The sequence below is a fragment of the Malus sylvestris genome, chromosome 7 (genome assembly GCF_916048215.2).
Source record: "Malus sylvestris chromosome 7, drMalSylv7.2, whole genome shotgun sequence".
Classification (NCBI taxonomy): domain Eukaryota; kingdom Viridiplantae; phylum Streptophyta; class Magnoliopsida; order Rosales; family Rosaceae; genus Malus; species Malus sylvestris.
The window spans coordinates 18,424,872-18,439,482 of record NC_062266.1 but is presented as its reverse complement, the minus strand read 5'-3'; the positions used below and the strand labels follow the sequence as shown (position 1 = coordinate 18,439,482).

At 32.5% G+C, this 14,611-nt stretch overlaps 1 pseudogene; it reads right to left on the bottom strand.

The window, feature by feature from the left end:
- Positions 1 to 9,415: 9,415 nt before the first annotated feature.
- On the bottom strand, positions 9,416 to 11,646 carry LOC126630144 (uncharacterized; annotated as a pseudogene).
- Between the last annotated feature and the right edge of the window lie 2,965 nt (positions 11,647 to 14,611).

Below are 14,611 nucleotides of genomic sequence, written 5' to 3'. Positions count from 1 at the left end.
GAAAGACACGAAGAAATGAAGAAAACGGCGATCGAACCCAGCCGAAGCTAGGGTCGGCACTACCAGATTTGCTTGAGTTTGAAAGTCTCATACAAATGGTGAGAAAAGCTCTCAACTTTGAGATAAAGATTCTCACCTCAAAGAGAAGACTACACAAGGATTGTTTGTTTATGAAAGTTTCAGACATGATCTACAACAAAGACAAATTGGGATTTTTTTTTTTTTTTTTTTAACGTGATTATCATAGAAAGAATAAAAATCAATACAATTGGTTTGAGAGAATAATATACCATATAATAATATATTTGATTGGAAAACCAATTGAACTTGGAATATTCATGACGTCAATATCATCCTTGGACTCTGATATCCCAAATCAGAATTGGGTGGAACAAAATTTTGCGACCTGACTGTAGCGAAATAGGATTTGCGTTTCTGTAATATGTATAGTCAGTCAACATAAACCAAAACGTTGGGCACCATCAATTTCAACCATTAGGAATTCCTCCAATAACTATATTTGGTATATAATATATCAAATATAAAAAACACAATTTTCATTCAAAGAGGTTTGGGACTTCGTGCACTGCATATTGCATTTGGAAAGAAAAGGAAGGTTTGCGACGTGACTCCTTCCTTTTGAGAAAAGTCTGGTTAAAGAGCCATTCTCATGGAGAAAAGACCCAAGGACCACATACCTTCTAATCCATGAGAAAACTTTGTATACACTTTAAAGTGAGAGACACACAGCAAGATCTCGATGTTATACAAAGTGAGAGAATAGTAATGTAATGGCTCGTGCCGTTATTCTCAAGCATATAGAAGATGTTTGATTCTTCTTTATGAGGGGATACAATTCCCAAACTGATATCAACCTACTTATGTGATAAATGTGAATCGTGTATCATAGGAAACCCACTGAGGCACAAAATTTCACTAATGGCTAAGACATGGTTGAAAACTAATATATCGTCAATGAACAAGTGGGAGAGATATATTCATTGATCATGACAATGATATGGTTAGTGATGTGCTGCTAGCTTCTAATAGAAATAATTAGAACAGTGGGAGAAAAGGAAAAAGAAATTGTCTACAAGGTTTTGAACTGTAATTAAAGGTTTTGATCTTGATGAGATTAATCAATTAGTGGGAGACCCAAAGGAAACATTGTTTCGGATTTCGGTGCGAGACCCAAGCAAACTTTGTTTAGCTGTTTTTAATCAAAAAAGATGATTATGTTTTTTTATCAAGTGCGTTGACAAGAAGTCAAAGAGGGTTACCAAGAAATCAAGGTGTGGAATTTATTGAATTGAGTAATAAATTATGTGTTTTTTTCTATTGTAGCGCATTTTTGCAGGAAATTTTGATTAAAAACATAATGGTCGCTTCTTGATTATTCAGAAACAAAGTTGTGTAAGGTAAGTACTGTAGTATAGGCTAAACGTTTATTGATATATATATATATATATATATATATATATCGATTGTATTCCTAGGAATTATGTCAATGTGTTTTATGATAATAAGTCCACCATCTTCTACGAATTTTTAGTTTCTAAGGAGAACACATTGATGTAAAGTATCACTATATGGAATTATAGTGGACAAGGATGAAGTGAGAGTCGACCACACATTCTATGACCAAGGGATTACTTGAAAGATAATTCAGAGGAGTATGTGACTACAAGTTGGAATCATCTAGACTATGTAGTCAACGCATACGGTATGGGCATCATTGGAGGGATTTCGAGGACACCTGAAATGAATAATTTGATGCTACTCTATCTGATTGATTAGTCAGATAAAAGATAGAGGAGCACTAGCAAGGTAGCGGAGTTATAACATATCTTATTCTAAGTAAAATATGTTTATAGGCATTAAGTTTGAATTTGTATAACATCTTGGTGCATAGTGTGTAAAGTTGTAAAGTCATAGATAAGGTTTATTGAGGAATGCCTCTGGATTGCCTTAGGAGGAAGTACTTTATCGAAATTTCAACGCAGGTCAAATTGGACTTGGCTGAAGTCGCCATTAATATGGGGTACGAATGGTATTTTCCTAGTAAAGAATAATGGTGACATTTTTGAAAGATAGTAAATAGAGTCACTAGTACAAGCACGGTCATTAATAGTGGTCAAAGCGTGCGCATGTATAAGCCGAACCATAGATTGACGACAGTTTACAAATGTTTGTAAACTACGGTTGGAAAGTAAAAAGTAATCAAGATTTGATACTCGGTAATGATATCTAATCTATGTAGCCAACGTGATCTTACATCACCAAGATTAATTGGGAGGTGTTGGAATATAATCATGATGATGTTGGCTTTACTATGTGTGTATTTGATGTATGAAGGTGCACAATAAGATTGGTGTACTGATACACACTTAACCAAAAGATGTGATAAGAGGTGTGACTTATCATAATGGTTTTACCCTTCTATAAGTGATGTGTCTTATCATGAAATGATAAGACCATTCAGAGAAGTCTAACAACTCTCTAGAAAGGGTACGATGAAGTCTATAAAAGGATGATTCATTCCTCCAGACAAATCAATCCAATGTGAAACACATTTTCTCTTCTTCATTTCGGTATGCTATTTCTCCCTTGGCACTACCGCATAGTAATCAATAGTCTAACAACATTAGAGATTGATCGTGTAATCCGTCAATATTATGTCATAGCCTCAAATGTAGAAGCTTTTTCATACAATTAATCACGTGTGAACAATTCATGTTATTGTTCATTGGAAGTCAACATTCAGCATCTTGAAATATTTTGGTAGGCAATAAACCCAACAATATCTTTAATGTCCACAATTTATAGAAAAAATAAATAAGTCTGTCATATACATTCCACAATTCCACTACCCTGCACCATAGAATACACCACATCAAGACCAACACTTCCATATCTCTCACTTTCCTTAACCCCTCTCTCTTCTTCATCTCTATAATTCTCAATTAGCCATGGTGGACAAGGAACAAGTCTGATTGCTAGTCCCCACTGCTGCCGACCAACGACGACGATAAGGCTACTATTCACTCGAAAAAATAACTAGACGAAGAAAGTTCATCAACTGTTGTGGCTGCATAATAGCCGTGGTCTTACTCCAAGCCGTTGTGATCATAATACTAGCTTTCACTGTGTTCCGTTTGAAGGAGCCGAAGATCAAGATGAACAAGGTCATAGTTACAAGGCTGGAGTTGATCAATAACAACATGACCCGTAAGCCAGGCTCAAACATTTAACTAACAACAGATGTATCGGTGAAAAATTTCAATGTGGCCTCATTTAGGTATAGCAACACCACCACCACTCTGTATTATCACAGCATGGTGGTGGGGGAGGCTCATGGGCCACCCGGCCAAGCTAAGGCTGGATGGACTATGAGGATGAATATCACGGTTGTTATCATCACAAATCGGCTCACGTCGACCCCCAACGTTAGGGCAGATATGGGTTCGGGATGGTTGACCATGAGTAGCTATTCTAGAATTCCAGGAAGGGTGAAGATGTTGAATATTATCAAGAAACATGTGGTCGTGAAAATGAATTGTACTATCGCTATTAATATTTCCAGTCAGGCAATTCAAGAACAAAACTGCAAGAGGAAGGTTAATCTCTAGGTTTCAATGGGTTTTTCTACTTTATTTATTTATTTGTTGTGTTTAAACATAGTGTAGAGAAGAGTAAGTAGAAGGTGAAGTAATAATATAGGTTTTATGAACATGGTATAATACTAATATCATATGTAAAATTATTGAGAGTGGTCTTATTTTTTTTTTTTTTTTCCCACTTTTTTCATAGTGAATGGATTTAGTTACCACATGCATCGAACTCTTCTTCTATTATTTTGTGGTGTTATCCACACACTTATTTTTACTTTTCATGTTGCTCTTATTAATTTATGTTATTTGATCTTCTTTAATTTATTCGATATGATGACACTAAATTAAAAAGTGTATGAGAAGTGAAAAAAGTGTCTAGATAACGTACCCTTTTGTTCCTTTCCTTTATTTGTCAAATTATTAAGTGTGGTAATAGAAAAAACATTGCATGGTAAGATTATTACTCGTGGACTAAAAGAACCTAGCTAAATGAAAATGTCATCCAACTACACAACGGAATAAATTCTATAGTAAATTTGCTCATCAGATGATGCACATTTACGGCTCTGCGTATTGAACACACGTAATGTAACTAACGGGCTACCAAACTTAGCAAAGTTTATTAGGCTTCAGAGCTTAAGGAATGATCCCAGAATATCAGTTAGAGGATAACAATCTCTATAATCATTCTCCGGTCACAGACTATGATCTCCGATTCGGTTAAAGACCTATTTATTCGGACTCTCAATGGTACCATTTATTACGTCTCTCCAAATTAAACGGGTAATTAACTTAATGGGCAAGATAGCAAGCCTTAAAACACTCAAACCACTACATATCCTAATAAATCACCTTGAGTTCAACCCTTAATTAAGGACTTGGCCTTCAGCCATGAGAACTTTTCTTCTACCAAGAAACCTGAAGCTATTGAATTCTCATTCGTTTTTATGACTTATGTATCAAAGAGTCTTTCGCTCACACCATATTAGTGTGACAATATTTAACATGTCTATTCATTTGTTGATTGTAAGAACACGATAGTAATTTTACGTGTGTGCATAATAAATATATACTCTGAATAAGTTACCATCTATATCTAATGTTAATATACTTATCCTTTGTGCTACATATATCATATTTCGTTATAAAGTATAATTGGATCAATATATACATCGTTGATTTGAAAAAGAAGTACCTTGCAAGCCAACAAATAGGAAGATCGAAGATCAATAGATTAGAATCAAAGTTTTCTGCCAAGAGAATTCTCTGATATCAGTTTAAACAACCACAAGATTCATTTAACTGTGCAGAAATATAAAATAGACCACGAGGTCTGTGAAAAATAATCCAATGCGACTCATTCAACATGATTAAACTATTTAAACATAGGATACAACCACTACTACAAATTCATTTATTAGTGGCGCTATCAAAACCGCCAACAAAAGTATATTACTGTCGGATATTAAGCAAAATCCGACAGAAAAAGGATGCAGTGGCGGATATAATAACCGACAGAATTGTCAGCGTCAGAAAATAAATTATTCGACAGAAAATATCTAAAACCGATAGAAATTGTGTCGGATATAACCGACAGACAATATTAATAATGAATAAATAAAAGTGTTATCTGTCGGTTTAATCCGACAGAAAATTAAAAAAACTGACGGGTTGTCACTGGTTTCTGTCGGTTATAACCGACAGAAAATTTATTAATAATAAAAAAAATAAAAACATTCTTGTCGGCTAAAACCGACAGTACATGTTTTAATAATAAAAAAAATATATAAACCACTTTCTGAATCATTTCTTCCCCTTCCAATTCATTCTTCCACATTCTGTAAATATCCACCCACGCACGCACAAAAAGAAGAGAGAAAACAGAGCAGTGACCACCAACAGAGCCTCTCACTTTTCTTCACTCTCTTCTGCATCGTAAGTTCACTCACATCTCCTTCATTTGTTCAAAGCTCCCATCTCCATCAAACTCTCTGCAATTCCCAACTTCACTTCCTATTGCCTTTCAATTTTACTGTTCTTCCGATCTAGGAGTACGAAGTAACATTTTTCTACGCATCAATGCTCGGATTAAAAGTCAATTTTTTCAACGAAGTAGTATAAGCAAATCAAACACCGAAATAATAACCGAGATTAGGGAAACAAACTTACAATTGATTTTTTTTTTTTTTTTTTTGTATAATCTAATACCGAATCTACAATCTCCTTCAAAATTTCCCCTTTAAATCTCTATATCAACACCTGAAAACGCCAACAGAATAACACAAAAACAAAAAATTGAATTAAAATTCCATAGAATTGAGAACCGAAGGCAAACAACGGAACCCTAATCGTACCTGAAAATTCGAAAATTGGGACGAAATTGGTAAGGAGGAGGCGAAGATCTGAACGATTCGGTGAAATGGAAACCCTAAAATTCACGAAAATGAAATTAATTTTTCCCACAAACCAAAAAAAAGAAGGTAAATTTGAAGGATGTTTTTTTGAAATTAGAGAACCTGTGGGATTTGGGCGACGTATTGGCGAGGATTGGCGTGCTTGATGGGCAGCTGGCAGTCCTTGAGGAGATCAATAGTGTCGGCGGCCATACGGCCTTTGCTGGGTAGGCCGAGGCAAATCTCGTTCCATTCAGAAACTCGGCCGTTCACTGCTTCCTCCGCCGCTGTTTGCGGCTGCGAGAAGTTGCGGGTGATGTGGAAGGAGCAGGAGATGGGGACATAGTGGGTGGGGAAGAAGGGGCTCTTTGGCAGGTTTGATGCCAACATATTGTTGCTCTGTTTGGATTTGGAAATGTGAGGAGTCGAAGACGGCGGTGCAGATGGAAAGATAGGAGAGAGAGAGGGAGGTCGTAGGTGGGTGGCTGACGACAGAAGAGAGACTGCATGAGAGAGAGGAAGCAAAAGGCCCAGGCTGTGCAATTTGTTGTTGGAACCGGGGGGAGAGAGAGAGAAACGTAAAGCAAAAGGCTTTGTGTAAGGTTAAGATATAAGTTACACGTTTTACTGTCGGTTAAAACCGACATAAATTCTTTTTATTATATAAACCGACAGAAATTTTTCATTACTGTCGGTGTTAACTGACAGAACAAAAATGGCGGCATAAAAACCCCCAAAATTTCCTTCCAAAATTTTAAATTCTCTCCCAAAATTTTTAATTCCCCCCAAAATTTTGTTACAATTTAAAAAAACAAAATAATAATTGTTTGGGTTAATAAATAAATAAATAATATGTATTTAAATAAAATACGTTTTTAAAAATTAAATAAATAATTGTTTGGTTTAATAGATACCCATGTAAAATATGCAATAAAGAAACAAAAAGATAATTGTACAATGAAAATGTCATCACACAAACTAAATATTGTCTAATCAATACTTGAAAAACATAAATAAAAATTTAGCACAAATTACTTTTCCCACTTCAAAATTTAGGTAAATTTAACGGAGATATGCATTCTACGAAACTAGTTTCAATGATCTAACCGTCAAACTTGTTTGTACTCACTCCGAGATCGTATACGTAAAAAATCACAAAAAACAAACATTCAGAGATTACGTAACGGAACAAAAGTTTTCGACGGATATAAACGAAAAATCACAATTTAACGGTTATTTTAGCTCTGATTTTCATGATTTTTTACAGCTACACTCCTCGACCCTATAAGAATGTAATGAATAAATTTGATCTTCAATTTAAAAAATATACACAAGTGGATACCACAAAATCTTATTTTATACTTAATGGAAGTATAACATTAACTCTAGGTGTTTATTAAATCTACTGTTTTGATGCGATACGCATTCTACGAAGCATTTTTCAACGATCAAACCGTCAAACTTGTTTGTACACACTCCGAGATCGCATACGTAAAAAATCATAAAAAACAAACATTCAGAGATTACGTAACGGAACAAAAGTTTTCGACGGATATAAACGAAAAATCACAATTTAATGGTTATTTTAGCTCCGATTTTCATGATTTTTTACAGCTACACTCCTCGACCCTATAAGAATGTAATGAATAAATTTGATCTTCAATTTAAAATATTTACACAAGTGGATACCACAAAATCTTATTTTATACTTAATGGAAGTATAACATTAACTCTAGGTGTTTATTAAATCTACTGTTTTGATGCGATACGCATTCTACGAAGCATTTTTCAACGATCAAACCGTCAAACTTGTTTGTACACACTCCGAGATCACATACGTAAAAAATTACAAAAAACAAACATTCAGAGATTACGTAACGGAACAAAAGTTTTCGATGGTTATAAACGAAAACTCACAATTTAATGGTTATTTTAGCTCCGATTTTCATGATTTTTTACAGCTACACTCCTCGACCCTATAAGAATGTAATGAATAAATTTGATCTTCAATTTAAAATATTTACACTAGTGGATACCACAAAATCTTATTTTATACTTAATGGAAGTGTAACATTAACTCTAGGTGTTTGTTAAATCTATCAATTTGATAGGATATGCATTCTACGAAACTAGTTTTAACGATCAAACCGTCAAATATGTTTGTATATACTCCGAGATAGCATGTGTAAAAAATCGTAAAAAATAAATAAATAAATAAATTAAAACATGTGTTTATTTATAATCAATATAACATTTTAAACTAATAAAATCAAACATGATAAAGTACACCAGATGTTCATGTGTGTTTATGTGCCAGACAATGTGCTTTGTGACGCATTGAAAAAGATTGTAGTATGTTGTTATTATTCTCTCAGAAAATTTATGGCTCATGGGAATTGAGTTCATTAGACTTTAGGGTCATGAGTGAATTTTTTTTTTAAATATGTGTTTATTTATTTATTTTTAAACAATATAACATTTTAAATTAATAAAATTTTCATTTATGTCGGTTATAACCACCAGAATACTAAAATAATAACCGCCAGAAAGTAAAATAATAAAATAGTTAATTTCTGTTGGTTATAACCGCCACCATTAACTCAAAAACCGCCAGGATATATAAAAAATATTTTAAAAAAAGATTAAAAAAATACTGTTGATTATATCCGACAGTATTTTTTTTATATCCGCCAGTAATTTCTGTCGGATATAACCGACAGGATTTTTATAATATCCGCCACTAATTAAATGATGTGTTGGATACAATTTATCCAACATGATTTTTCTAAAACCGCCACCATCATCCGCCATCTAAAGCTAATATTGTAGTAGTGAACATCCCTTTTGTTTACTTTTTTATTTGATTTGTTCAATATAATATTGAATCATTATACTCTTTAATTAAATAAAATAAAATATGTGTTATGACTTTGTTTCAGTAAACATTCCTAACCGTCTATGATTAAACTAATCAATTTAGTTACAGTTGGATGTAACCATTGCTTCCATAACTTTTTTCAAGGAGAACTTATAAAATGTCTCTCACAAAACTTTCTCTTTTTTTTTTTTTTTTGAAAAACACTTTAGACAACTTTTTTTTTTATTATTATTAAGAACGGGTTTTGTATTATAAGAACAAAAAAAAAGTAGTCATTTCATGAGGATTTTAGAAGAAAAAAATGTTCTTAATAATAAAAAAAATGTGCCTTTAATAATATAGAAAGTTGCTGCCACTTAGAACTACGGTCTAATGGTATTCCTCTACACTGGTAAGTGAGAGGTCTTAAGTTTGATTCTCACCAAAGAAAAATTTGAACCACATGATTACTAGCTCATTGTGAGGTTTAGCCCACTCTTCCATGACAATAAATATTACGTTAAAACATTCTAGAAAATCAATAAATTTTGAGACTAATTGTTATTGACGTAATCAAACCACATTTATTCGGCTATGTAGTTTTTAACATCATTCATAGCATTGTGATCGTTGAAATGTATGTTTTCCCATTGTTGATTCGACCACAAGTTTTCTTCACATACCACATCAATATCATTGTCTTCAAATTGTCTTCAAATTGTTGAAACATTGTATCATTTCTTAATTGCATTATAATGAAATTGTGTATGGTGCATGATGCGAAAATTACTTGACACACAAATTAAACCCTCTTTTTGACAATTGTAGTATAGATGTAAGTAGGGTATCGTTCTAGGCCGGGGATTAGGAGGGATTGCTAATCTATTCTAAATTAATTTAAAAATATTAAACAAGACTCAAGGACACAAAACTAGGCTAAAAACTCTAATAACTCGAAACACACTTAGAATGACTCAAAATAATGAAAACAATCAAATTAGACACTAGGAACTGAAATGGACGGAAATTGCATAAAAAGACTAACAACAATGAAAACTAACTAAATAATATAATTTAATAATGGGGGGGGTTTGATTTTGACGAGAAGTAAATTAAACTTAAATAAATTACAGAATTGACAAAAACATGAAATTAAGGTGAAAGGATAGGTGATGGATTAGCTAGAGGGTTCTTCTCCACACATGACACATATGCAACCTAAATTGATTTTCAGTTGTTCTTTCAATAAGTTGTGAATCTCAACACTTCAGATTAACCGTGAACAGCACTTTTTTAATCTTCAAGTTTTCCTTAAGTTATTGAATTGGACGGGAAAACGCATACAACAATTCAAAACATTCTTCAAAAGTCCCCTACGTGAAAAGCACAATAGAGATACAATCAAAGATCATTAAACTTTGTGAAAACTATAAGCATTGACAAGGCATTCGTAACTATGAAAAGCATGATACTCTTGCCAAGAATTCACTTAACACGATTGTGGATAACAACCTTCACTACTTGTGAATATAAGTTCATAACGATTAGGTGAAATTCACTTATATTCTAGCATCAAATTCATGCATGTAAATTAAGTATGCATCCTTAATCGACATACAAAAATAAGTTATCAATCAAGCAGTTAAGCAAATTAAATCACAACTCAGAAATCACAACTGAAGGTAATCAATTCATATTACAAACATAGTCATGGCTTTGAATTAACCTCTAGCCAAAATAAATTTAGCTACACATTATTCTCAAATTAAACCAAAAGTTAACATGAGTTTGAGAAAATAAAACCAAGAAAAGAAGATCTGATGCTTCCCTCTTCCTGCACACTGCCTGTTGTCCTCTCTCTGACCTGCGTCAGTCCTATTTCCTCTCTGACCTGCGCCTCTCTCCCCCTCGGTTTTCTGCTGGTCTCTCTGCCTATATCACGCTGCCAAGGGCAGCTTTTCTTCCCGTGTGTTTTGCGCACTGCTCTTCCTGCTGCGCAAGGGCTTCTCTCTCTAGCTGCCAGGCAGCTTCCTGCTTCTCTTGGTTCAAAGCCCCCTCGGTTTCTCCTCTCTATTTTTTATTCTGTTTTCCCCTTTTTTCTTCTTTCCGCCCTCTGACCTCTCTCCTCTTTTTTTTCTGTTTTCTTTAAGGCAGCCTTGCTGCCTTCCACTTCCTTTGTATTTTCGTTTCTTTTATTTACTTTTCAGCCGCACACTCCACTTCCCTTATTTTTATTCCCTCATTCTTTCCGCTGTCCCACCATCCTCCACTCTTCTATTGCACCAATATGTGTATAGTAAGTTATTAACAAAGTTAATATAATATTCAGATAATTCAAAAACATAGAAAATTGTGTTACTACTAAATAACGTAAATAGCGTAAATAGCTCAAAAATAACGTAAATAGCATAACAAATCCTATAAACACAAAAATAACGTAAATAGCTCAAAAATATAAGGAACTAACTAAGAAAAGACGAGTGAATTCGAAGTAAAAATATATATAAATATGATCCGATCAGTGCAATATGCAACGACAAATTCATTTTTGTTTGGCATCAACTTTAGAAGGAAAACAATTCTTAAACACTCATTTGCATCGTTCAACAACATTACATAGTGATGAATGTCTAAAGAACAATTTCATTGCTCTTTTTGGACATTTACCTCTTCCTAAAAAATCATGTAAGTGATAACGCACTTTGTGAAATGGTTCAAGAAACCCACTCATGTTGGCATAGACGCAATCAACAATAAATATTTTCCTATGTAAAGAACAATGCATATAAGTATTTCGCTCAATTCACTTGCAATATGAAAAATATTATAAGTACTTTGATATATTTCAATGACTTTAAACCTTCTTTAGACATCGGAAACTTTTTTTTCAATTATTTATTTGTTTTAAGATGTACACAATATATAGAATTAAACCTTAAATATACTATTTTGATATCCATGTGCTAATACAATACATATATGTTCGATGAATCCAAGTGAACTTCAAGTCTTAGACGATAAATATTACATTAAAATATTCAAGAAAATAAAAAAAATTGTGACTAATTGTTATTAATGCAATCAAGCCACATTGATCTAGCTATGTGGTTTCTAAAATCATCCACAACATTGTCATCATTGAAATGTATGTTTTTTCCTTGATTCGACCTCGAGCTTTCATCACATACCACATCAATATCATTGTCTTCAAGTTGTTGAAACATTTTATCATTTCTTGATTACATTATAATGAAATTGTGCATGTCCAATACTTCTATCATATACTGGCGACCTGAAAGTTGTGAAGTCGTGCATGTCTATTTATTTAAACATGAGTAATAGTCATATAATCTTGTAACTAAAAGCAATTCCCCAAATAAATCATCAAAATCAAATGATGTATCACTTTCAAAACTTGAACCATTGTTGTCATCTTCATCTAAATCCATTTTATATAAACAAACAAATTTTATTCTCTACAACTATAAAATAATAAATACCTAAACAAGTAACAAAACAATGTTATATGATAAAAACATAACAAATATTAATTGTATTACAAACACTAGTCATGTTCATACTAATTAATTAATTAATGAAAGCTCATCATAAAGCAAAATATTCCAATACCAACCACAAAAGCATATCCATTGTCACGTGATGACCCTTATCATAAATTCTAAGTAAATTCATCACATTATCAACACTCTAACTGACAACCAACTTGAACTATTGAGCATTCCAAATTTAATTAAAAAATACTACAAATTTTACTTATGGATGTTAATGGTAAAGTAGATTCAGATAAATTTTTTTAACATGCTTTGCATGATTAATTAAAGTTGAGTACCATCTGTATAGAAAATTAATTCGCTTACTTAACTTAGTCCACTGCAAAAGATTTTCGCATTGGGTGAAAATCTTTGAGTAATTAGGCTCTCAAAAGAAATTAATACATCACCAACAATCCTTGCTCTATAAAATATTTCTATCTCCATAAATTTCTCTTGATCCATCAATCTGATTTTTTTTATTCTAAAAAAAAACTCTTTCATTTTAGAGTCTGTTTAGTAATCTACTAAAAAAATTTGATTGTTCTTAAATCCAATTTTTAGGAACTTCTCTTTAAAATAGTTTTTTTTTTTTAAGTTTCAAAAACTTGTTTAGTATTCAACTTAAAATATGTTTTTAAATGAAAAAAATTTGAAACTTGTTTGGTTTAATTCTTGAAAACAATATTATTTCCATTATTTATTTGTTTTGAGATGTACAAAACGAATAAAATTAAACCTTAAACATACTATTTTGATATCCATGAGTTAATACAATACATATATGTTCGATGAATCAAACTGAACTTTAAGTCTTAGACAAGAAATATTACATTAAAACATTCTAGAAAATCAATAAATTTTGAGACTAATTGTTATTGACGCAATCAGGTCACATTGATCCAACTATGTGGTCTCTAACTTCATTCATACCATTGTCATTATTGAAATGTATGTTTTCTCCTTCTTGAATCGACCCTGAACTTTCTTCACATACCACATCAATATCATTGTCTTCAAGTTGTTGAAACATTGTATCATTTCTTTATTGCATTCTAATGAAATTGTGCACGTACAACATGCAATGAGAATTAATTGGATAACTTGGCATCAACATTAGAATAGGAAAACGATTCTTAAGCACTCCAATGCATCGTTCAACAACGTTTTGTCTAAAGTTGAACAATTATATTGCTCCTGTTGGACGTTTATCTTTTCCTATATAATCATGTAAGTGATCATGCTTAAACGAACATGCAAACATAACGCATAAGCGATATGAATTTTTTTTGTCAGTGCCCATGCATAAATATGAGTTCCATCAATAACGCCAAGACCATTCTACCATTTTATAGTTTAAAGGCTTTTTAGCTAAAATGGTCTTTGAGATTTGCATAACTCATCCTTTTGGTCCTTAAGATTTGAAATCGATAGAATTAGTCCTTGAGTTTGTCCACCATCAATCATTTTAGTCATTCCATGAAAAGTCTCTATTAAATCAGGATAAAATGACAAAAAATACCCTCAATTTTGTCAAAATTATTTTGACCTATTTTTTTATTAAATTGAGGGCATTTTTTCACTTTTGATCTTTATTTAACATAACTTTTCACAAAATGACCAGAATGATTGATGGCGGACAATCTCAATGACCAATTTTATTGATTTAAAATCTCAGGACCAAAGTAAAGAGTTATGCAAATCTTAGGGACCGTTTGTGCTAAAAAGCCTAGTTTTAAATCATAACATGTGAGTACACAAAATATAATTCAAACAAATTAATCAATCCAATCAAACAAATAAATTCAATTTCTAACAATCCAAACAAACAAAATGCATAAACTAGCTTTCCTATTCTTTCCTCTATTTTCCGAGGAACCAAATAGAACAATAAGAAAACACCCCAATACCTTGATCATTGCTAGCAGTGAAGACAAGCAAATAAACATACAAAAAAAGAAAGAAAAAAAATGAGAATCTCACAATACACTCCTGAGCCCACGCAAAAAAAAAAAAAATATTACAAAGTTTTATTTGGCAACACAAAGAAAAGAATGATGACAAAAAGCAAGAACAACATCACATTTCATAATAATCCAACCATATCTAAAATAATCAACCATTGTTTGAAAGCTCACCTTGGATACATATCTAAATGCAAAATGCATGTCAAAAGCTATAGCAGTACTTATACAACAA